Genomic DNA, 11,735 nt, shown 5'->3' on the forward strand with positions numbered 1-11,735 from the left:
AAACACTTCTATTGCACTTCTTATGCATTTCTTTTGGTCCATTCTCTATATGATCAGTCTCTTCATTCCAATTTGCTATATGCAAGCAGATTTCAAAACCATTTGCATGGTGATATCTTGAAGACTCTCCCTCTCTGCTTCTCTCTCTCTCAGACATATGGCCCTGCACTATTTTTTCCTTCCCATACCTCTCCTGTCCTTCCCAATCAAAACAGATGGATGAGTGGGTAGATGGGTGGATGGATAAAGCCAAAGAGCATGCTCAGCTAGCTCTCAGGGACAGAGCTGAGGCCCAGATAGGGAAACTATGCCTGGGGATGAAGCTGTTTGGGAGGAAGACTCCAGAAGTCAAAGAGGAAGGTTGGGAGGACCCATTGCCATTTGGAAGCAAAGCAGGGCCATCTCAAGGAGTTCAGAGTACATGTTACAGCTCTGGAGGGAGGAAAGTCAGGGGTCGTGCCCCAGTGGAAGCACCGTGAGGTGGCCGAGGTGTGGCCTGATGTAGGGGTGCTGCATATCTCCTCCAGGTCACCCTGCAGACAGTTCTCCTCATTGCTCCCTGCATCTTGGTGTCCAAGGCTTTTTCTGGCCAGGAGGGTGGTTAACCAGCACAGGGCGGTATGAAAGTGCCCAGCTGGAGTTCATGCCACTGAGAGATGGGAATTGGTAGGTAAATATCTCAGCTTCCCTGCCCTTTGTATAGGACAACAGTGAGTTGTGTTCCATACATTTCCCAAGAGGGTCTCCAGTGGGATTGAGCTCCCATCGCCTATACCACATGCCCTACCTTCCCTGATCATGCTCCCATTCCTTCACTGAGCTTCCCGAATCACCTTCCAAATCAACCACATGCGTCCAAATCCTTGTCTCAGAGTCTGCCTTTGGGGAAACCCCCAGCTAAGACACTGGGGAGAGGGATCTTTCCCTAACTGCACAGACACCAATGCTGCAAGCTCTGCCTCTCTCCGATGGAAAGGCCCTGCTAATTTCATGTCTTCTGTCAGGCTCATGCTTCATGCCCTTTGAGGATGGCCCAGGGCACTCGACCTTGTTTACCTCCACCACTCCCCAACTTTGAGAAACAGGAGATTGGATTCTTCCTATGATTCTCGTCCAGCCTGGCTAAGCCGTCCAGGTCCACACAGCTCAGATGCTAAATAGGTGATCATGTCACCAAACCCAGTTGAGGGAGACCTAAGGATCGACCCTGGACAGTATTCATAATGGTGAACTTCTTCACTTCCCCAGGATCCAAGCACACAGACCAGCCTGAACTACTGGGGCGATCCCTGAGGAGGGGAAGGTTCTAATTACCCTGTTGGAAGGTAGTCAGGACACCTCCTGTCAGTAGCAATTAGTATAAATCTCTTAGTGTCCACTTAGTTTCTCTATTAGGTTGTTGGAAATGTTTCATTTTCTTTATAGACCTGTATAGGCTTGAAAAGGAAAATATTTTAACAAAGAAGCTGAATGATCCAGGCAGAAAGTTGCCATGCTTAACTCTTACAATTAATTTGTTTCTTGAAGAGAACGCCATTCAATCCTTATCTGTTTTAAGTGATGTCTTTTTCTGATTGTCAAAAGGAATATATCCTCATGTAATGAATCTGGAAAGGCACAGCTCTGAAAATAAAAATCAGTGTCTGCATAAAATCTAGGTTAACATTTTGGGGTCTTGTGTTTTCTTTTGTCTGCATTATATAGAATTGCAGATGCTTGCATGTATTTATACAGAATTAGAAAATCTGTATTATATTGCACTTACAAAATTCTACTCTCTCTGTTTTAATCTGGCATTATAATATTAACATTTTACCTTGCCATGATTCATTTGTAAAATAAGTTTAATTGTTGCATTCCATTGAATGAATACACTATAACCTATTTATTTTTCCTATTTATTTTATTTTAACCTATTTATTTTATTAACTGTACACTTAAGTTAATTATAATTTTTGGTATTATTATTATTATTATTTTTTTTTTTTTTTTTTTTGCGGTACACGGGTCTCTCACTGTTGTGGCCTCTCCCATTGCGGAACACAGCCTCCGGACGCACAGGCTCAGCAGCCATGGCTCATGGGCCTAGCCGCTCCACGGCATGTGGGATCTTCCCAGACCAGGGCACGAACCCGTGTCCCCTGCATTGGCAGGCGGACTCTCAACCACTGTGCCACCAGGGAAGCCCTACAATAGCCAGGACATGGAACCAACCTAAATGTCCATTGACAGATGAATGGATAAAGAAGATGTGGCACATATATACAATGGAATATTATTCGGCCATAAAAAGTAATGAAATTGAGTTATTTGTAGTGAGGTGGATGGACGTAGAGTCTGTCATACAGAGTGAAGTAAGTCAGAAAGAGAGAAAAAAATACAGTATGCTAACACATATATATGGAATCTAAAAAAAAAATGGTACTGATGAACCTAGTTGCAGGGCAGGAATAAAGAGGTAGACATAGAAAATGGACTTGAGGACATGGGGTGGGAGGGTGAAGCTGGGGCCAAGTGAGAGTAGCATCGACTTATATACACTACCGAATGTAAAGTAGTTGGCTGGTGGGAAGAAGCAGCATAGCACAGGGAGATCAGCTCGGTGCTTTGCGATGACCTAGAGGGGTGGGATAGGGAGGATGGAAGGGTGGCTCAAGAGGGAGGGGATATGGGGACATGTGTATGCATATGGCTGACTCGCTTTGTTGTGCAATAGAAATTAACACAGTATTGTGAAGCAATTATACTCCAATAAAGATCTATTAAAAAAAAGTCTACAAATAATAAATGTTGGTGAGGATATGGAGAAAAGGGATCCCTCAAACACCGTTGGTGGGAATGTAAATTGGTACAACTGCTATGGAAAACACTATGGAGATTCCTCAAAAAACTAAAAATAGAACTATCATATGATCCAACAATCCCATTTCTGGGTATAAATCTAGAAAATATGGAAACACTAATTTGAAAAGATACACGTACCACATTGTTCATAGCAGCACTATTTATAATTGTCAAGATAAGGAAGCAGCCCACGTGTCCATCAACAAATGAATGGATAAAGATGTGGTACATATATACAGTGGAATACTACTCTGTCATAAAAAGAATGAAATTCTGCCATTTGAAGCAGTATGAATGGACCTAGAGAATATTATGCTTAGTGAAATGTCAGAGAAAGACCAATACTATATGATACCACTTATATGTGGAATCTACAAAATAAAACAAATCAATGAATATAACAAAACAGAAACAGACTCACAGATACAGAAAACAAACTAGTGGTTACCATTGTGAGAGGGAAGAGGGGGACGGGGAAGACAGCAGAAGGGTTTAAGAGATACAGCCTACTGTGTGTAAAATCGATAAGCAACAAGGATATATTGTACAACACAGGGAATTATAACTATTACCTTGTAATCACTTTTAATGGAGTATAATCTGTAAAAATACTGAATCACTATGTTGTACACCTGAAACTACTATAATATTATAAATCAACTATACTTCAAATACGTATATACATACATACATACATACATAACAAGTAAGTTACACTTTGTCCAAAACTGGGAAAGAAAAAAATCTGCAAATGCTCTTTGCTTCCTTGGAATTGTAGATTCAGATGTTGGAAAATGAATGACCAAAAAGCATTTCAGAAGGCTTAAACTTTTCTAAAAAACTATGATGGGGAGGTGGAAAGGTTTGTTTGCCTCTTGGGGAAGCAGAGACAATCCAAGGCTTTGGTCTTGGGATTTTCTGAGCACATGAAAACTCTCGGGCAGGCATTCAAATGCTGCTTCTTCAGCCTCCTTTCCATAGGTCACACTCAGTTATAATTCTGCCAGCAGGTTAGGGACTGGAGGAAGCCACTTGTTACCAGGCAATTGTCTAATACAGAGGTGTTTGCCCTTCCTGGAACAAAGTGATGATATGTGTGTGAAAAAGGAAACACCAGGCACAATGATCTCTTGTTTGCTACCCCTCTTTGGCAGGTTTCAGATTTAGTTTCAGCAAGAAAATGAAAGGAAAAACACTCCTTACACAAACAAGTCCCCAGCCCACCAAACTGGAGGTCGCTAGCTGATATCAGTACATTTATCTTCTCGGCAAATTTCTGAGTGAGGGGTGGCATTTAAGTAGTTCATGAGGAGCTGGACTCTCCTCCATCATTTTGTCCTAACGCTGTAGCGGCCTCGTGGGTGTTGGACTCCCTTCCACAAGCATTTGCTGTATTTCGTGTGACAGCCCCTCATTTTCTTTGGGGAGCTCTCATATCTCATCCTCTCACAGGTGGCTTGGTTTTTCTCCATCGTCCAGCCATGGTGATGGGTAGGGGGCCCAACGAGGGCCTATCCAGGGCTTTTGCATGAGCCCCCGACCTGCAGTGGCTACCCTACTATGGCGGGGTGCCTGCAAAGGAGCCAGCCGAGAGGGAGGACAGACAGCTGAGAGCCGGGAGGCCGGTCACACGTGAACCTTGAACCCTGAAGCCAACTCCACTTCTGACTTCTCACTTACGTGAACTAACAAATGCCCTTTCTTTCTTCTCCCAGCTTGTGTTGGGCTTCCTCAGACTTATATCAGAAAAAGTCTTCTCATATCATTTCGCTGTTTTACTCCACATTCTGGCCGTTTTAATTCCTCCTTACAATTAACCACATGGCTTTATCTCACCGTTTCACCTTGGGATTGTCGGGAGAGGGTTTTTTTCAATAACTTTTTTTTTTTTAAGATACAACAAAATAAAACAGTTCTGAAATATTCAGTTTGATGATTCTTGACAAATGTATACAACTGTGTAATAACTGTCCCCAACAAAATACTTTTCCCATCTCACCTGAACATTCTCTCATTCTCTTTCTAGTCAATCTCCACACCCTATGTGAAGAAACCACGTTCTGATTTCTGTAACTAGAGAGTAGCTTGGCCTGTTCTAGAACTTTATATAAGAGGAATCATACAAGATGTGTTCTTCTGTGTCTGCTTTTTTCAATCAAAATAATGTTTTTGAGATTCACTAATACCATTGCCTGAGTCACTTGTTCTTTCCTCTTTATTGCTGAGTCATGTTCTGTAGTTTTGATGGGTAGTTTGTCTATTGTTTTTCCCGTTGGACATTTGCATTGTTTCAGAGATCAGATGTTTTTTCAAATTCATGTCACACAAAACTCAGGAGCCCAGTGTGAACCCCAGAATATCACAGACATGAAAACTCACCCGCCATGAGTTTTCTCAACTAGGTGCTCATCAGAGAGGGTGGACAGGAGAAATAAAGGAATTGTGAAGACAATGGTCTTCTCTGCCCGAAACAGGCAGACAGAATTCATCTGTTCCACACACACTTATTAAATGCCCATTGTGCGCCAGGCATTCTTTTTTTTTTTTTATTGAAATATAGTTGATTTACAATGTTGTGTTAATTTCTGATGTACATATTCTTTTCCATTATGGCTTATTACAGGATATTGAATATAGTTCCCTGTGCTATCCAGTAGGTCCTTGTTGTTTATCTATTTTATATATAGTAGTGTGTATCTGTTAATCCCAAACTCCTAATTTACCCCTCCCTGACCCCTTTTCCCTTTTGATAACCATAAGTTTGTTTTCTGTGTCTGTGAGTCTGTTTCTGTTTTGAAAATAAATTCATTTGCATCATTATTTTAGATTCCACATATAAGCGATATCATATGATATTTGTCTTTGTCGGACACTATCTTTTCTTTTTAACATCTTTATTGGAGTATAATTGCTTTACAGTGGTGTGTTAGTTTCTGCTTTATAACAAAGTGAATCAGCTATGCGTATACACATATCTCCTCCCTCTTGCGTGTCGGACACTCTTGACGGCAGTAATACAGCAGAATCACGGCCGTCACGGAGCTCACGCTATAGTGGGAGCTTTCATTATGCACAGCTGCCTGCACACACTTGAACAAGATCATTTTGGCTTATGAAAGTGTCCTGGGGAAAACGAAGCCAGTTGATGCTGACAGCGTGCAGGAGGGCTGGGTCCTGTTTTCATCTGGGGTCCGGGATGGGAAAGGCCCCCGGGGGTGGTGATGTTGGGGTGAGGGCGGGTCTACCAGTCACCCTGCACAGAGCCAGGATCAGTTTCCATCCAAGGCGACAGCAAGTGTAAAACCATGAGGCGGGAACATCTAAGGGAAAGAGAACCAGCAGGACCAAGTGGGACGGCGGAGGGATTGGGGGTGGAGAAGAGGTCTGGACAGTTAGAGCAGGCCAGACGGGCAGGACTTTGCAGGCCCTCGTGTGATGATGCCTGCTTAGAAGCTGGTCATGAGCAGAAGGACAACGTCTGGGATGTGCGGCCCACTTGGTGGGCCCCTCCCCTTCTCCTCCTCCCTCCTGGGGCATCCTCCTCACAGGCCCACTTGGGGTGAACAGGAGATGCTGGTGTGCCTTGGACTGACACCGCCACCAGGCACTCAGCTTCTCTCCAGCTCGGTTCTGTTTGTTCCTGCTCACCTCTGGCTGAGCACCCAGGAAAACTGCCCTTTGCCTGGACTTAAGGGTCAGACTTGGAAAAACTATGCAACCTTGGTTCTGTGCAGGTCAGCACTGTGTGGCCCCAAGAGTGAGGGCCCCCTAAATCTCGTGTCCTAGGTGCCTCCCCAAGACCAATTTCCTCTTTGTCGCCCCACACTGGGACTTCACCCAGGACTCATCCTCTGCTCTGAATCACACTGGGTCATGTTCAGAGAGCTGGTGATTTTGCTAGAGAAGAAGTATCCTTTGAAAATTTAGCTTCTTACAGCATCTTACTTACAGCATCCTCTCCAGGGCTCCTCACGGAGCTTCTCTTGGGTGTTTTTGCTCTAAAGGAGTCTGGATCATTCCTAACTCCAAGCCACCCAAGTACAGCTGGTAATTTTGTCTGTTCTATTTCTTGGGAGCAAAAGACCATAGTTTACCTCCTTCTTCTAACTTTTGATCTTTAGATGGGCCTTATCTCTGCTCCTGCGGCAGGGCTTTCACATATATAACATCCATGCCCTATAATATTTATCATTTGAAACTGTTGGCTAGCACTTCAGAGGTGGCTTGGTAATTGGGAGAAATGAGATTCTTGTATAAATTGACAAACTAAAGAAGGACCTTGACTCCTCCTTTTTTGTGTGTGTGTGTAGAAAAGTAGCCATTAATATCTTGGGCTTCACAAGGAGATGATCTGGATTAAAACCTTGGCTCTACCCTTAGCTAGCTGTGTGATTATTTGCAAGTGATCTAGCTCCTGTGAGCCTCAGGATGGCAAAGGAATCAAGAACAGGAAGTGAAGAGCCAGGCTGCCTGTTTCGAATCCTGGCTCTAGCATTTACTAGCTGTGCATGTTTAGGTGAGTTACTTGGCCTCTCTCTATCTCAGCCCCTGTATCTGTACAAAGGGGATAATAGTAATCTCTACCTCATAAAGATACTATGTGGATTAAATGAGATAGTGTAAAAAAAAAACAGTTACAGTATCTCACACATATTAGATGCTTTATGAATTTTAGCTATTAGTATTTTGAAGTATTATTTCTCTGGACTAGTTAAGGTAAGGTATTGATGGCCTGATAGCTGCTAGCATAGAAGTGCCCTAAAGGGAACACTCAAAATGAGGATTCCATTATCCAAGGTATCACCTCTAAATAGCAGCAGAGTCCTTGCTGACTTGATTAGTTAATCAGTGCCCACAAAACAGCTGAATCACAGCCCCAATTCCTCCTAGTGGAAACTCACATGGTCATTGTGCTCACTTTCTGTTTTTGAACTATACCTTCATGGATGGAATTTTTGGTGAGGAAGTGAGGGAAAACCTGGACTATCTAATTCAGAAATCTTGTGTGCAATCACATCAATTTGGCGAAAATATTTTTTTATCAAAATCAACTGATTGGAGGTGGGAAAGGAATAATGGCCATTTAATCTCATTTCTAGTAAGAATAAAGAGGTGAAAAGGAATGAATAAGCCAAATCAACCTATTATCTTAATCAAGTAAGCCAGAGCAAACCAAATCCTGAGTCACCTTCCTGGCCAACTTTTTTATTGACTTGAAATAACAAAAGATGAAAGCCTGAAATGACCTAGATGGCTTTTCTCACAGAGCTGCGGATGGATAAAGCTATCCTGGAATTCCCCCAGAGGTGAGGACTGTTTACCTAAGTCAATATTCTGAAAATAGATTTTTTTAAAGTTGGGGGAAGAAGTTAAAGTCAAAGAAAAATTTTTTGTCAGTCACAAATTTAAGAATTCCTTTTTTTAATGATTGCTTTACTAACTTTGCACGAAACTGATTCTCTGTTTCTTTAGTACATGTTTCTTGGAGACATCAGTGCTTGAGAGGAAGTTTTAACAAGTAAAGGCAACAAGGTAAAGCCAGGAAAGAGTTGTCTCTGGGTCAATGCAAAACCAGAGTAGATTTGTGTATTTTTAAATTATAAGCAATGTACTTCAGATAGGAATGATGAGACTAACATCCCTTGAACAATCACACTCCTTCCAAGGACCCACTCTTGCTAAGCCCACCACCAGAGGTGACCACTGTTGCAGATTTGTTGTTTTCTACCCGTGTACATAACCTAGCAACCCTGCATGGACATACCCACACATGCACACACACACGCGCGCACACACACATGTGCACACATACTGGGGCACAGAGGGGAACGTTTGTCAAGGCATGGGCTGCAATCATGAAATTTTAGAACAGTTTGAATATCCATCTCCAGGAGAATGAACCGACACATTGTGCAGTATTCATGCCCTCGGACTATGATGAAGCAATTAAAATAAGAGCATATCTATCCAAACCGAAAAAAAAAAGTGTCAGAAACATAACACTGAGCGAGCAGAGCAAGAGGCAGGAGGGGAGCCATAGAGAGCGATGCTGTCTTTCTCTCAGGCTTCATGAAGTGTCTCAGAGTTAGGTGGGCAAGACTGCAGCCTCTTTTCTCAAGTTTGCAGTTTGCCTGACTGCCCCAGGCTAAGGTCTAGACTAATAGGTCATGTAGATGGCTGGAGCCATCCTTTCTCTGTCTATCTGTCTATCTGATATCTGTCGTCCATCTAGAAGCCCTGAGATTTGTCTTGTTTGAATCTCATCAACTTAGTTCACTTTCTTTTAACTTATAACATTGGTTTCTCCTTCACGGAACACAACGCTGGCAAAGAAAAACTGGTATCCTAGGTACTGTTCTGTTAACAACCACGACCGCTTATTAACCTGTGTTCTCTTGTGAGACTGAGTGATCTCTTGGGTTGAAACGGATTTGAGGGCAAGTAGTTGATTTGGGAGGGGATCCCAGGAAACACCGGGGGAAGTGAAGAAGGGAGACAGAGAGGGGAGGGAAGCCCGTGTGGGGTTCATGACCAAGCAGGTAAGCTCGACATTCCCATTACTCCACTCCCGATGCGAGGGAGCTGGGTTCCTTATCCAGCACCTCCTTGTCTGGTATTGCTGAGGGCTGCTTCTGAGAGCACTGACTCGCCTGTGTTAGTGCTGTGCACGGACCAAGCATGCTCCCACCATGAAAAAAAAGCCTTCGGACAGAGAGTCACAGTTTTTGGTCGTACGTGGCCTTTAGGCAGAGGTGAGTGCAAAGGGTTTGGGTGGAACACCAAGAATCTCTACTCGTTCCTAAACCTTGACCTTGAGGGCATTGTGATAAGTGAAATGTAAGTCAGACAGAAAAAGACAAATATTGTATGATCTCTCTTATATGGAGAACCTAAAGAAAGAAAATAAAGAACCCCCCAAAAAACCAAACTCATGGAAAAAGAGATCAGATTTGTGGTTACCAGAGGTGGGACATGGGCGGAGGAAGAATTGGATCAAGGTGGTCAAAAGGTACAAACTCCCATTTATAAGATAAATAAATATTAGGGATGTAATGTACAACATGACAGCTATAGTTATATAGTTATGACACTGCTGTAGGATATATTAGAAAGTTATGAGTAGATTCTAAGAGTTCTCATCACAAAGGGAAAATTTTTTTTCATCCTTTTTCGTATCTGTATGAGACGATGAATGTTAAGTAAACTTACTGTGGTAGTTACTTCACCATTTAAGTCAAACCATTATGCTGAACACCTTAAACTTATGTGCTATATGTCAATTATATCTCAATAAAACTGGAAAAAAATCTGAAGAAAAGAATCTCTGTTCAGCCTCTTGAGTGAATATCATCAGGGGAAGTTTTATGTCTGCCAGTATTTTCTAATCAAGTTTAACTTATCCTGTGGTATAGCAGATCCAGTTAAATACAAGTTGCTGTTTGCTAGGATTTCACTTTCCAAAGCAAGAGACATATAAACCATATAAACATTGCATTGAATGCCACACTTAAAAAAAATTCCTTTGTGTCAGGACACTGAACATACATCCAGGGGTCAGGGCTTCTAGAAGGTGGGACTTCTCATTAGAGACTCACCTAACGTAGGTCCTGCAGCTTGAGAATTGTTAACCTGGGTGGAAAGTTAGTGTTCCCAAGGACCTCACGAGGTATCGGTAGGATCACTGTGAATCTGTGTCTGGGGTTTGGTGATGCAGGTCCAGAAGCTCAAGCTCTGGGTGACTAGCACGGGCCAAGCAAGACAATTTTTTTTTTTTTTTGCTGTACGCGGGCCTCTCACTGTTGTGGCCTCTCCTGTTGTGGAGCACAGGCTCCGGACGCGCAGGCTCAGCGGCCATGGCTCACGGGCCGCTCCGCGGCATGTGGGATCTTCCCGGACTGGGGCACGAACCCGTGTCCTTTGCATCGGCAGGCGGACTCTCAACCACTGCGCCACCAGGGAAGCCCCAAGCAAGACAATTTTTAAAAGACTGTATCAAGTCAGGCAGAGTCAGAGCCATGCAGATGGGCAGTTCTCAAACAACACTTCCTGCCTTCCAGGAGTTTCCTCTAGAATATGATTGACAGCTGCACTCTTCCTCTCCTGGGAGTCCTCAGTCAACACTGGCAATGTCTTACAACCTAATCTGCCTTCTGATTAATCAGTTATCCAAGTCACCTGTCCTTTTATCATCTGAAAAGTATAATGTAATTAAATCTGTGGCATCCTTCTCATTTTAGCAATTCCTTCCTGAGATTACACCTGGGTCTCTTAGCAGAGACTGGGAAAGCCCACTAGCCTTGCAACCAATGCATTTATTCCCTGTCTCCTGGTGTTACTGAACCAAACTTGGGTCCACTCACCCACTTGCAGTAAAGCCAGTCTACCGACACTGGATTGTGGTGAAGGAAAGTGCAGTGTTTATTGTAAGGCACCTTACAAGGAGTCTGGGATAGCTAGTGCTCTAAACACACGAACTCCCTGATGGGTGTCAGCACAGCATTTTTAGAGGCCAGGTGAGGGAAGGGTGTCCCAGGGTCTGTGATCAGTTGTATACAATTCTCTGATTGGTTGATGGTGAGGTCACAGGGGTTAACATTATCAGTCCTTAAGCTCCAGTAGGCTTGGGGACTATGTACTCTTGGTTATCAAGTAGTTAACGTCTTCCATTTGGTGGTGGTTTTAGCACCTGTAAAGCAGCTCAGAAATGTGCATCAGATACTATTACCTGGGTACTTCAGAGAGGAGCTAAAGCAGAAGATGGGGGGAGGGGTCTGTCCCCGGAAGGCCCAATAAGGTCCTGTTCCTTTACATCAGGGCAGACTCCTTCTCAGACTCCAAAGTCCAGTGGTCTATCTGGTGGGGGATTTTGAAGGATGGTCATAAAAGGACAG

The sequence above is a fragment of the Hyperoodon ampullatus genome, assembly GCF_949752795.1.
Source record: "Hyperoodon ampullatus genome assembly, chromosome: 14".
Classification (NCBI taxonomy): Eukaryota; Metazoa; Chordata; class Mammalia; order Artiodactyla; family Ziphiidae; genus Hyperoodon; species Hyperoodon ampullatus.